We start from the raw sequence: 12,965 nt of genomic DNA, 5'->3' as shown, positions 1-12,965 counted from the left end.
CCCATGTGGCTCTCTGAGATGGAATGCAGGTTGTGTGTCTGCCTGCTGAGCCCTCTCCTCAGCACCATTTAGCCTTAGTTCCCAGCTCCCTTGTGGCCGTCTATACAACTAGTGCCTTTCTTCAGGGTTAGCCTTGCATATGCCCCGCCCATTTTTAACCTCTTACTAAGCTGTGAGTTCTGAGTACGTTCTGTTTGGTGTTCTCTAGGATGTTGACGTACCCTCTGTCTTCATGGTGTCCTTGAAGAACAGAAGGGTTTGGTATCAGTGAAGTGCAAAGTCAGTGTGATCTCTGAAGGATTATGCTTCTCACCTAATTTAGTGTCACCGTGCGTTTTCACCAAAAAGCTAACTTGTTTCAGCTCACACAGTTCTGAGTTTATCCTCGAGTGTGTGGTGAAGACCTACTGGTGCTGTTGGATGTGGGCAGCCCTTGCCCTTGGCATTGCTCTGACACCTCTGTGAAGCGGCAGTCGATGGCTGCTGTGAGGCTTTACTATTTCTGGGCTCATCTTGCTGACTGACACTTGTCTTCTGTAGTCTAGGGCTGTGGGGGTGTTGGTGGGTAGCTGGACAGCAGTGTTTTTCAGCTAGCAGTGGGATTTACACCTCCTCAATGGAGTCTGCACCCCTCTGTTAGCAGGCAGTGTTCCAGACATCTGACAGTGGGCTAACTGCAGCTGGCATTCCCAGGATACTGGGCGGGGACGGGCCAGCTATAAGTCACCTGATCTTTTTACTTAAAAAAATAAAAACGAGTTAAGTCATTATTAGAACAACTGGATTCTGATTTTATCAGGTCTTCTCCACCCAAGAAAATGGTAATTTTTAATCTAGTGATTTGCCTGGATAACACTTACTGGTGTCCAACCACCGATGTCTGCTCAGTTCCGTGCAAATTTCTTGAACCTGAATTCTTGGGAGTCAGCCCTGTAGCATGTTAACTCAGTGGTTAGCCAGTTTTTGTCAGAGGCTTGGAAAGGATTCTGCCCTTTGCAGATCTCTAACACACACACACACACACACACACACACACACACACACACACGCACGCACGCACGCACGCACGCACGCACGCACACACATGCACATAGGCACACATAGTGCAGCCATAAGCAGCCAGCGTTTACTTTAGCCTGAACATTCTGTGTTTTCTGCCCATACCCAAGGCTTCTTGCATAGGCTTTGATATAACTAGCACTTCTCTGCTCTTTGCTGAATCTGCACTCAGCCTTGTTCCTCGATCAGTACACAGATCCTTCCAACCACCAGGGCCATGTGGCCAGGTGCAGCATAGCTGCCACACTCCAGAGTTCTGTGGTGCCTTTTGTCAACCAGTACACAGCTTACCCAACTGGAACCAAGGCATCAGGTTACCTGTAGCTGCCTCCCCTGATCATTTGCTATTGACATTGCATGTCTCTGCTCTCTTCCTTCTACCCCCTCCTTCCTCCTCCTCTCCTCATACCCACTCAGCTTCACTCCTAGGATCAAACCTGCATGTGCTACACAAGTTGTTCTACTGATTTACATCTCTGCCTCCAACTGTTCCCAAGGAGCAATGCCTGGGTCCTGAACATCTCTATACTACAGTGTAGACTCAGCGTTCCCCACACAGCCACCCCATTCTAGTAGAACTACTACTAAAGAGGATAGGGGGAGAACTTCATGGGCTCAAATGCTATGCCTCATTGTTCTGTTCCAAGGCTCACAGTTTTCCCTACACTAATTGTTACTAAATGCTTATTATTTTTTGGTAGCCTCTTTAGGAGGAAACATCTTCTAAAAATAAGTTACTTTGTGTCTTGCTCCAGAATTGGCTAAACTTTTTACAGAACCTCCCTTCGCTTCCCTCCTTGCAGGCTCTCCCACACTATGTCTCCATCGCATCCTGCCTTTTGTGGCACCCACGTGTGGACATGTCTTTACCCAGTTGACCACAGTGCAGCTGCTTCATAACAGAACATACTAGGTATAATTTTATTCCCAGTATTTGTGGAATAAACACCCCAGCCCTTGGAACCTAGAACTCTTCCTACCAGACCAGACTGCCTCATTTAAGGGTGACTACAGTCCACTTTTCTTGTTTCTGAATTTCCTGTCATCAGAAACATTTGCTAAAGCCATTTAACCTGAAGAAAGATCTAACCATGAGAAAAGAGCTAAGTCAAACAGTATTTTTGTTTTGTTTGTTGTTGATTTGGTTGTTTGTTTTTTTGTTTTGTTTTGTTTTGTTTTGGTTCTTTTTTTCGGAGCTGGGGACGGAACCCAGGGCCTTGTGCTTCCTAGGCAAGCGCTCTACCACTGAGCTAAATCCCCAACCCGGTTTTTTGATGTTTTTATTGTTTTGTTTTTTTGGTACTGCGGCTGCAAGGTGAGCCTGGAGGCAGGCTCAGGTAAGGACAACTGTGAGATTTAGCTGGTTAGAAGACAGCCAAAATTGTACTTTATCTTCTGGCTGAGTGTAGTAAACCTGTAGGCAAGTCATTCAACTTTGGGTGTGATCTTACTTCCTGTGAAATGGATCTGGGCTAGAAAACTTGAAGGTGACTCATGGCATATGGTTTCAAACTCTAGCCTGCTTGCCAGGAGCTGTATACAGAGACCAAAATAAAACCCATACTTTTAGACAAGGATTGGCTAGCTTCATATTGGAGTGTGTGTGTGTGTGTGTGTGTGTGTGTGTGTGTGTGTGTGTGATCACTTGGCATAGGTGGGAAAAACAAAGGATAAGGGGAAAAAAGGTATTCTAAGTGACTGACACTAGAACTGAGTTGGGGGTGTTCTTGTCATCGGTCATTGGGGGAGAGTGCCATGGAGTATCTGTGGAGGTCAGAGGACTACTCACAGGGACTGGTTCTCTCCTTCGACCTGTGGGTTCTGGAGATGAAACTCAGGTTGTCAGTCAGGCTGTTGAGAATACTTAGGGCAGTTAAGTCTGTTCTTCCAAAGGACCTGGGCTTAATTTCCAGCAATCATGAGGCAGTCTACATCTGTCTACAGTTCCAGTTCCAAGGGATCCAATACTCTCTTCTGGCCCCCACGGGAACCAGATGGTAAACAGACATACATGGGAGGCAGAACACACACACATTTAAAAATAAATAAAACAAATCCTCAGGTATTAGCTCTTCTTTGAAGGTCTGGTAGAATTCCTCACCAAAGCCATCTGGCCCTGGGCCTTCTTTTGGTTGGAAGGTTTTTAATGCCTTCTACTATTTCCTTAGGGGATCTGGGCTTGTTTAGTTTACCTGCTCTTGATTTAACTTTGGTATGTGTTATCCATCTAGAAAATAATTAATTTCATCTAGATTTTCCAGTTTGTTGTGTATAGGCTTTTGTAGTAAGATCTGATTTTTTTTTTAATTTCCTCAGTGTCTATTGTTATGTCTCCCCTTTCATTTCATTTTGTTAGTTTGGATACTGTCTCTGTGCCTGTGCACTTTAGTTAGTTTGGCTAGGGGTTTATCCATCTCGTTGATTTTCTTAAAGAACCTTTTGGTTTTGTTGATTCTTTGTATGGTTCTCTTTGTTTCTGTTTGGTTGATTTCAGCCAAGTTTAACTATTTCCTGCTGCCTACTCACAAAACAGGAGTAGAGCAGATTGAGCCAGGGTAGAGCAGACCAAGAGGAAACCAGAAATAAAACAGGTTAATCACTTAAGAGTCTTGTGAAGACCGATTCTAATCTTGAGCAATATAGAAACTCCAAGAAGACAGCAGAGTGACGAAATGTTCTATATGCCTGTTTTCAAGGGCTTACTTTGGTTTCTGTATGGTGAATACAGTATACAGGAGCCATAGTTGGAGAAAAGAGACCAGCAGTGTTGACTTAGAGCAACAATGGAGGATGGCAGAGGTTTGCTTAGACATTGGGAGACAAAGATGACATATCAGTACAGATAAAAAGTCAAGCTTCACAACAAAGCTTTTGACCAGAGCAAGTAGAAGAGGCGTTACTACTTACTAAGTAGGAAGTAGGAATCTACTCTTGGTCCTGTTGCTGTTTTTATGTCCTAGGTAATGAATAAGAAGCTAACAATTAAGCCTAGACTTCAGCTGAGGTTCAGGAAGAGAGACATGTGGCCCTGGAAGCTTGTCTGGGCAACTTGGGGTGGTTAGGGCAACCAGTAGAGACAAAAGTCATTCAAGGGTGGGCTCTCTTTGTTTGTCTGTCTGTCTGTTTGTTTCTTTCTTCCATTTTAGATTTACTTATTAATGTATACAGTGTTCTGCCTGCATGTATGCCTGCAGGCCAGAAGAGGGCACCAGAATTCATTATAGATGGTCATGAGCCACCATGTGGTTGCTCGGAATTGAACTCAGGACCTCGGGAAAGCAGAAAGTGTCTTAACCTCTAAGCTATCTTTCCAGTCCAACCATGGGCTATTAATACTTTGACCTCTTAGCATAGATAAAACTGACCAAAAGCCACCTAGGGAAGAGCTAGTTAATTTGGCTTTACTTCTGGGTGACAATCCATCCCTGAAGGAAGTCAGGACAGGGTCTCAACCATGGAGGCATGTTGCTTACCCACGCAAACTCAGCTAGTTTTCTTACACAGCCCAGGCCCTCCTGCTTAGGGATGGCACTGCCCAAACTGGGCTGAGCTCTTCTATGTCAATTAGCAATCCAGACAATGTCCTCGCGAATGGTCACAGGCTAAACCAATAGAGGTAATTCTTCAATTGAGGTTTCCTCTTAACAACTCTAGGTTGTATCTAATTGACAATAAAAATAAGCCAGGGCAGGCTAAGACCCAAGTACCCAATGACCACAGGGCATAAGGTGGGAGGAAAGCAGTTAGGATCCTGAAAAGTAGGGAGAGGAGAAGCTAGTAGCCAAGATTTGGGGTGCCAGCCATGACCGTTCCTAAGAGACTGAAATGAGTCTGAAGAAGCAGACAGGATTTGGATATGGGATGGTGAGTGCGGTGCCAGCTTAGAGAAGGTTTGGAGAGAAGACGTGGAGACCAGTACAAACAACTCTTTGCAGGCATTTCCTTCAGTTGAGAAACATAAATGTGAGAGGAAACCAGAAAAGTGTGCTTTTGTGTGTTCTCTCTCTCTCTCTCTCTCTCTCTCTCTCTCTCTCTCTCTCTGTGTGTGTGTGTGTGTGTGTGTGTGTGTGTGTGTGTGTGTGTACACCTGTTACTGTGGTTGGAGTGATCTGTGTAGCCTCCCCTGGAATTTGGTACTGTGACCTGTTGTAACCAAGAGACAGGAAATAGGAAGAGAAACTGGTGAGGGTCATCGAGAGGTTCGAGGGAGCTTCCGAGGGCTGTTCTTTCCCAGTATAGTAGGGAATTTTTGAGAGTGGGAATGAGAGGTGGCACCAGGGAAAAGTGGTGAGGAAGACAAGTGACTGTTTCACAAGAACATGGAATTCTGCAGGACAACCAGAGAAGGTGCCTCAGTTCCATCATTTGTCCAAAACTGGGCTCTCTAACAATTCTCTCGTCACAGGCAACTTTAAAAAGCCAAATGAAAATCTGGGGAAAATGGGAGATGGGAGAGCCGTCATTTAAAAAAAAAAAAAAGCATTAAATAAAAAAAGTAATGATGTCGTTATTAAACCAAAATACCAAAATGTCTTGAGGAAAACCAAAGAAGGAAGGCCTGCACATGGTCCAGCCAGCCGTAGCCTGAGGGCATGAGCCGATGTGGAGAAGGCACCTGGGGTGCCTTGAATTTGCTTCTCAGCTGCTCATCAGCAGCTCTGAGTACTTTATAGCTATCCCGACATGAGGAATGGCTCTGCTGTCTGCTGGGCAAGGATGCCCAAAGGCCCATGTTTGAGCAAGCGCTTGCATGTCATCTAGAAATTGGATCATTTTGTTTGGGGGTACCAGCCTTGGGAACAGGAAGTCTTTGAACAAAAAAAACAGATAAGAAGGAAAAAGAAGGTGGGCTCAGGGTGGGAACTGGGCAGTGCTGAGGTAGCCTCTGAATACCCAGGAACCATTGAGAGTCATGGCCCCAGCCTGTCCTGCAGAGGCTGTTTCCCCTCACAGAGCAGTGTGCATGGCTTCCAAAATGACATACCAGCCCCTCATTTTTTCTAGCCTCATTGCTTCCTGCTTAGCAACTTGTCCTGTATTAGCAGCAAAATAGTGTCTGGGGTAACTGATGGGGAAGGAAAGTAAACGGAGCCATGGGCAGGCTAGACAAGAAATGTGCTAACGTGCATATGCAGGCAGGATGCAAGGATACAGTGAGGCAGGCATTACACATGTGGGTATACAAGCGTTTGTGGATACGTGGTTCACTCTGTGTGACCAGTGAGGATTGGGTATGTATGGGGTACAAGACAAAGAGTTCCCATCATCTGATTGAGCTCGGCTCATGGAGACAAGGAGAAAGGCTTATCTTACTGCCCTTAGCAAGCAAGAAAGGACAAAGGTGGCTAACCTTGTGAACCTGGCCTCCACAAAGAACCCAGAGCCACAGCACCTCCTTTTCCCAGGCAAGAGAGGCCGCATTTCCCTTTGGTCTGTGTCTACTGGTTTCCTTCAGTGAATGGAGCAGAAGCCAGCTGTTGGTTATGTAGGCACGAGATGTATGAGGACTCAGTCTTCGGAAAGCTGGGGGCCTGGCTTAGAGGATGGATAAAGACCAGGGCCTGAGGATGCCGGACCTACAGAACCCCAGGCAGTAAGTATAGTGAAGGTATTTATTCCCTTCCCGCACACCAGTTTAATATCTGTCTCTTTCATGGCGAGGTGCATAGCCACAGCTGAACTGTGGGAAGGTCAGGTAGATCTATGACTTCCCAGCAGAGGGAGCGTTTCACCCTTTAAGACACGGAAAGGAGAGATGTCAAACTCAAAGGACCCCTAAGGAGCCTATGAGTAGTGGGACCATCACTGCAAGGATGAATACTACCTGCAAAGTCAGACAGCTGGGGTTAGGTCCTGGGCCAGTGCCATGTTCTCTCTGTGAGCCTGATCCACTCATACAACATCTCTCTCAGTCTTAATCTTTTCATGATTTGTTGTTAATATTATATACCTCACAGAGCGGGGTGAAAATTAACTAGTACCCCACATGGCATATCAAGCCCCACCAAGTGAGGCTCAACCCATCATTCTTCCATTTTTCCCATCCATGTTGATAGGCAGTCAAGGGCAGAGGGGCCTGGGACTTCACCCAGGGACTCACCTGGTACCTCCCATGCTTGTTGAGAGGTAGAAGGTTTATGCCCAATCCTGAGAAGTCTATGAAATCCTTCTGCAATCAGAGGCTTGCCATCAGCAGTGGAATACAATGTCCTGGTAGTCTAGACCTTTCTAAGAGGACAGATGTTCTGCTAATCACATCAGGAACCGGCCTCATCCTCACACACTGTAGATTTGGTCCTGGAATCACGTTTTCAGATGAGGAACTGGACTGTAGGTCACCAAGCAGCTTCTGTGTCTCTTGCTTGAACAAGGCAAAGACTCAGTCCACTAGGCACTTCCAGAAGGGCCCACTGAGTCCTGGGAGCCTTCTCTGAAAGCCAGCGTTACTGGAAGAGCTACAGGGGCCCTGCCCTTCCTCCATATCTGGGCCCTCTCTTCCACATCTCCACAGTCTGAGCAGAGCCTGTGACCAGACGAAGGTGAGCCTAGCTGGAGCCAGGACTGTCCACCCGACCCTGTCTCCCCTCCCTGGCTCACAGATGGCAGCTATAGATCTCAGCCTTGTAGTCAGAGGAGCTGTGGCCCTGAAGTTACTCCCCGCTAAGACTTTGGGGACACAGACTGACCTGCGACTTCCAGCTGCTTTATGAACATGTCCTTGGGCCATCCCTTAAGATTATAGAAAGTTGGGAATGTGCTGGAAGCCTCCCAGGGCCTGTAACGATGTTCTCAAAGGGCACCGGCTTGACTCAAGCTCGCAGTTTCCTCTGGGAAAGCAGGGGAGCAAGTTTCAGACCAATTCCCCCGGAAATGATCGCCTGTTTGCAAAGGGCACCCGGAAGCTGCGCACACCTGGCTCAGGCAAGGACCAGCCCACTGCATTGTAGCCTTTGGAACGCAGTGTTTCTAAGAAGCATGAGATGAAACGTTCTGAAAGCTGGTGTTTTTTTCACTTGGCAAATATCTATGATTTATAGGCACAGGGTGCTCCTGGCTCACTCTATTCTGGTTCTTCCTCTGACCGAATTCCATCCAATCAGCTGGGGCACAAGGGCTTGGAGATCACTCCCCGCCCCCAAAACCCTTCCCCCTTTCCCCCTGTCCTTGTGGCTGAGGCAGAGGGACTGGCCTGGACAGGGTCCACAGCCACCCAGACATACACCTCAAGGACCAGCCAAGTGGCTCTAGAAACAGAGAACAGTGTACTCCTGAGTTCTAAGCAGAGCCAACCGATCCCTGGAGACCCCATTTGGCCTGGTCTCTAGGTTCCCACCATCTCAGTGCAGAAGAGCACACTATATCCTCAAGGGGGAGTTGTCTCTGCTTGGTCTTGGCCTACATGAGGTTCGTTTCTGGGAACTTAGACATTGTAATCTGCTGCTTGGCTATCCATTGGGTTGAATCAGAACAACTCCTCCCCCTTTTACACACACACACACACACACACACACACACACACACACACACACACACAAAGGAATAATTTGTTGATAATTTTAAAATCAAAAGCCTTCCATTGATAATTTTAAAGTCTGGTTTCATAGGGGAAAATCACCCAGGTAACATAAAGGCCAAAGAAATTTCAGCTGGAGTTAGAGAGCCAACTGGGGGTTAATTCAATTGAGCAAACCTTGATGGGAGGTTGCTAGACCTGTAGCTGGCTGTGGAGGTAAGGAGGCCTGCAGTGTATCTTCTGTGCCCAAAGACCTCAGTCTACACAAGCCCAAACCAGGGACCCTACCACAGTCACAGGAGAGACAAGCTACAGAGTGAGCAGAGAACTGACAGTTGGGACCCCTTCATGAGAAGGTGACACAGAAGATGGAAGAATCACCTTAGAAGTGTAGGATAGGGAAAGGGGGAGGGAGAGTTAGTGACTGAGAACAGCCTCCCTACCTTGGCACTCTCTTCCATGTCCTTTCTCCCTCTCTTCCTAACCTGGACTGTTCACACTCATTCCTGTAGGCTTCCATCACACAAATACCAGATATTTACTAAGCTCAGGATGTCTGGAGCACAATCCTAAGACACAGACACAACAGTGAGACAGAAGTTCTCTTGCTGGATAGGGGCAGGTGGCAACAAACAAAATGTATCAGTAGCTGACATATTGCAATGCCAATCTTGGTAAGAGTATGAATAAGGGAAACAGGACTGGGCATGTGTGAATGCCCATCAGGGAAGGCATTGTGCCTTATTTTAAGATGCATTTATTTTTATGTACATGTATTAGTGTGGGTCTGCTTGTCTGTATGTGTACATGCAAGCAGGTACCGGGGGAAGCCAGAAGAAGGCATTAGATCCCCTGGAACTAAAATTACAAGTAGTTGGGAATCACCCAACTACTAGTGCGTGCGTGTGTGTGTGTGTGTGTGTGTGTGTGTGTGTGTGTGTGTGTGTGTGTGTGTGTGTGTTGGGGGTTGGGAGGACCTCTGCAAACACTGGGGTCTGAAGAGTGAGGATCCACATGAGGTACTGATTCACACTTCTAGAATCTGACCCTGGGCTGTTTATTTTTGCCATATTTAGGTATAGTACAACTTTATGAAAAGGTTTACAGTAACATTGAAACTCTTTTGCAACGTCCATGTGGCCTCTTCCAAAAAGATGGATCCTATAGTTCAAGGGCCTAAGGAAGGATCTAACGTGGTCTTGCTCACTGAGCTATAAAAAGTACATGTGACATCTCTCCTAAGAATGGGTTCTATTGAGTGAAAAGACTAAAGATAATGGTCTAGGGAGGAAGAGTTTGGGAGAAACATACTAGTCTGGGGGTTCAGGTGTGGCCTGGTCCTCCAGATAGTGCAGGTCATCAGGTTAACTATATCTGCTCCCAGCCATTTCCCGATGGCTATGCATCTCTCTGTTGGTTGAGAAGATACCCTATGTGTTTAACATTCCTGCTTTCTCTAGTGCTTCTCTGGGAGCACAAGGAGCCCATGCCCTTTGTGAGTGCTAGGAATGGAACACAGGTCTTTTACAGATGTTCTTCTCCAGTCCTTCACAAATCATTGCAAATAAAACAAGGGAAGGTCACCTAATGAGGAAACTTTTGGACAAAGCCCCGAGCTGCACAGAGTGACAGAGTAGGCCATGGGGATCTCTGAGTATACCAGGGGAACTCTGGGCCAAGACCATTGCAGGCAGATAAAGCAAGCGCACAGGACTTGCTTTTGGATAATCCTGAGGGCAGATTGACAGTGAATGAACAGAGGATGAGACAATTAGGCTGCCAGGACAGGAGGGCCAGATGGTGAGGAGCCCAAATAGGAGTCTAGGACCCGTTCTAAGGATGGTTAGAGCCAGTGAAGGCTTGAACAGGTGAAGCAGTCTGCTTTACAATTCCATGTGATCTCCTTATAAGATTACTATGGGTCCGGGGTTTAGAATTAACTTTAAGAGACTGGAGAGGTGGGAGAGGTGGGTCAGCAGTTAAGAGCATTTGCTGCTCCTGCAAGACACTGCAGGTTGGTTCCCAGCACCTATATCAGTCAGGTCACAACTTCAGTGATTCACACACACACACACACACACACACACACACACACACACACACACATAAATAAAAGAAGAAAGTGTTTTAAAATAATTAACTTTTGCAGACCCAGGAAGGAAACAAAGAGAAATTATGGCATTTGGAAGAAACAAACTCTGAGGTTGACATCTCTAAGTTGGGGAAAGCAGTCCAGGGAAAGAGTAAGCGTGGGGAGCTAGACTTCCGGCCATCACTCTGACCCGTGTTATGAAGTACTCATGCAGAAGCTGGGTGCATGCATAGGCATCCCTGGTAAGGCTAGGGTAGGTGACTATGAACCAGCATTCCCCAGACTCGATGGCTGGGAAATGCCGAGAACCTCCCTTGCCAGATGAGCATAAGTGGAGTTCAGGTGTGCACCTGACCCGGGGAGCACGTTCGTCTTTCAAAGACCCAACATCTGGCTTTGTTCATTGTTCCCCTTTGTTTCTTACTTCATTGGTTTCTGTTCTTTCTCTTCATTATTTGCTTCCTTCTTTCTTTAGAGATTTTTATTCTTTCTCTAACTTACAGGTGTCCTCACTTAATAATTTTCGGCTTCTTTTCTATGACTGAATTTAAGACTCAGGATTTTGGGGGCTGGAGAGATGGCTCAGTGGTTAAGAGCACTGACTGCTCTTCCAGAGGTCCTGAGTTCAATTCCCAGCAACCACATGGTGGCTCACAACCATCTGTAATGGGATCTGGTGCCCTCTTCTGGCCTGCAGGTGGAATACTGTATGCTTTATACATAATAAATAAATAAATCTTTAAAAAAAAAAAAAAAGACCGAGGATTTTGAATATCACATATGCTGTGGTCCATGGGTTCTGAGCAACAGTGATCTCATGACCATTTAGTTCTCGTATGTGTGCAGGTACAAGTATGCTGTTCTTTGTACCGTTAGTATTTTATAATAAACTGGTCACTGACCAGCCTCCTGTCTTATCTCAAGTATATAATTGCAGAGACGAGCTTACAGCAGACACATTTGAGTAACAAGTGGAAACGAAGCAAACAGCCAAAAACAAAACAAAACAAAACAAATGGAACATGTTGAAAGTGAATTTATCCAGAGCAGAGTAAACAAATGTAAGAATAAGGGGGATGAAAGCAAGGGTAAGAACCAAAATACCTAAGAAGGTGAATGTGGCTGATCGAAATCCCGAAGGCAGTGCAGAAGGGACTATAACACAAATTGAAGACAGAGATGAATCCCCAGATCCAGGAAGTATAATATATTTTAAAGGGGACAAACAAAAAGAAATCTGTGCCTAGATATAGTCTAATTAAATGTCAGCACATTGAGACAGCCAGGAATACAGGGCAACTGCTTACAGAAGAAGGCATTAGAATTAGCATTAGAAGGCAGCTGACTTCTCAACACAGCGATAGAGACACAGAAACAGTGGGGAAAGAGATGTTAACCTAGAATCGCGTATTCAGCTGAGGAACTGTGAATTGTGAAGCCCTAAGGGTGGAATGTTTATAGAGAACAAAATTGAGAGACCTTACCACCAAGAGAAAGGTACTATCCTCAGTGAGGTAACCCAATCACAGAAAAACACACATGGTATGCACTCATTGATAAGTGGCTATTAGCCCAAATGCTTGAATTACCCTAGATGTCTAGAACAAATGAAACTCAAGACAGATGATCAAAATGTGAATGCTTCACTCCTTCTTTAAAAGGGGAACAAGAATACCCTTGGCAGGGAATAGAGAGGCAAAGATTAAAAAAGACACAGAAGGAACACCCATTCAGAGCCTGCCCCACATGTGGCCCATACATATACAGCCATCCAATTAGACAAGATGGATGAAGCAAAGAAGTGCAGGCCGACAGGAGCCGGATGTAGATCGTTCCTGAGAGACACAGCCAGAATACAGCAAATACAGAGGCGAATGCCAGCAGCAAACCACTGAACTGAGACTAGGACCCCCGTTGAAGGAATCAGAGAAAGAACTGGAAGAGCTTGAAGGGGCTCGAGACCCCATATGTACAACAATGCCAAGCAACCAGAGCTTCCAGGGACTAAGCCACTACCTAAAGACTATACATGGACTGACCCTGGAGTCTGACTTCATAGGTAGCAATGAATATCCTAGTAAGAGCACCAGTGGAAGGGGAAGCCCTGGGTCCTGCTAAGACTGAACCCCCAGTGAACTAGATTGTTGGGGGGAGGGCGGCAATGGGGGAAGGATGGGGAGGGGAACACCTATGTAGAAGGGGAGGGGGAGGGATTAGGGGGATGTTTGCCCGGAAACCGGGAAAGGGAATAACACTCGAAATGTATATAAGAAATAATACTCAAGTTAATACAAAGAGAGA

The 12,965-nt window shown here is 46.1% G+C and overlaps 1 long non-coding RNA gene across 5 annotated transcripts in view; it reads right to left on the bottom strand.

Annotated features, from left to right (window-relative positions):
- LOC120100896 (uncharacterized) overlaps positions 1 to 12,965 on the bottom strand; it is a 93,541-nt gene that overhangs the window by 19,327 nt on the left and 61,249 nt on the right. The window lies entirely within an intron of this gene.

This window comes from Rattus norvegicus, chromosome 2 (assembly GCF_036323735.1).
Source record: "Rattus norvegicus strain BN/NHsdMcwi chromosome 2, GRCr8, whole genome shotgun sequence".
NCBI classification, from domain to species: Eukaryota; Metazoa; Chordata; class Mammalia; order Rodentia; family Muridae; genus Rattus; species Rattus norvegicus.
The sequence above is the reverse complement of the archived record's forward strand: the minus strand, read 5'-3'. Positions and strand labels throughout refer to the sequence as shown.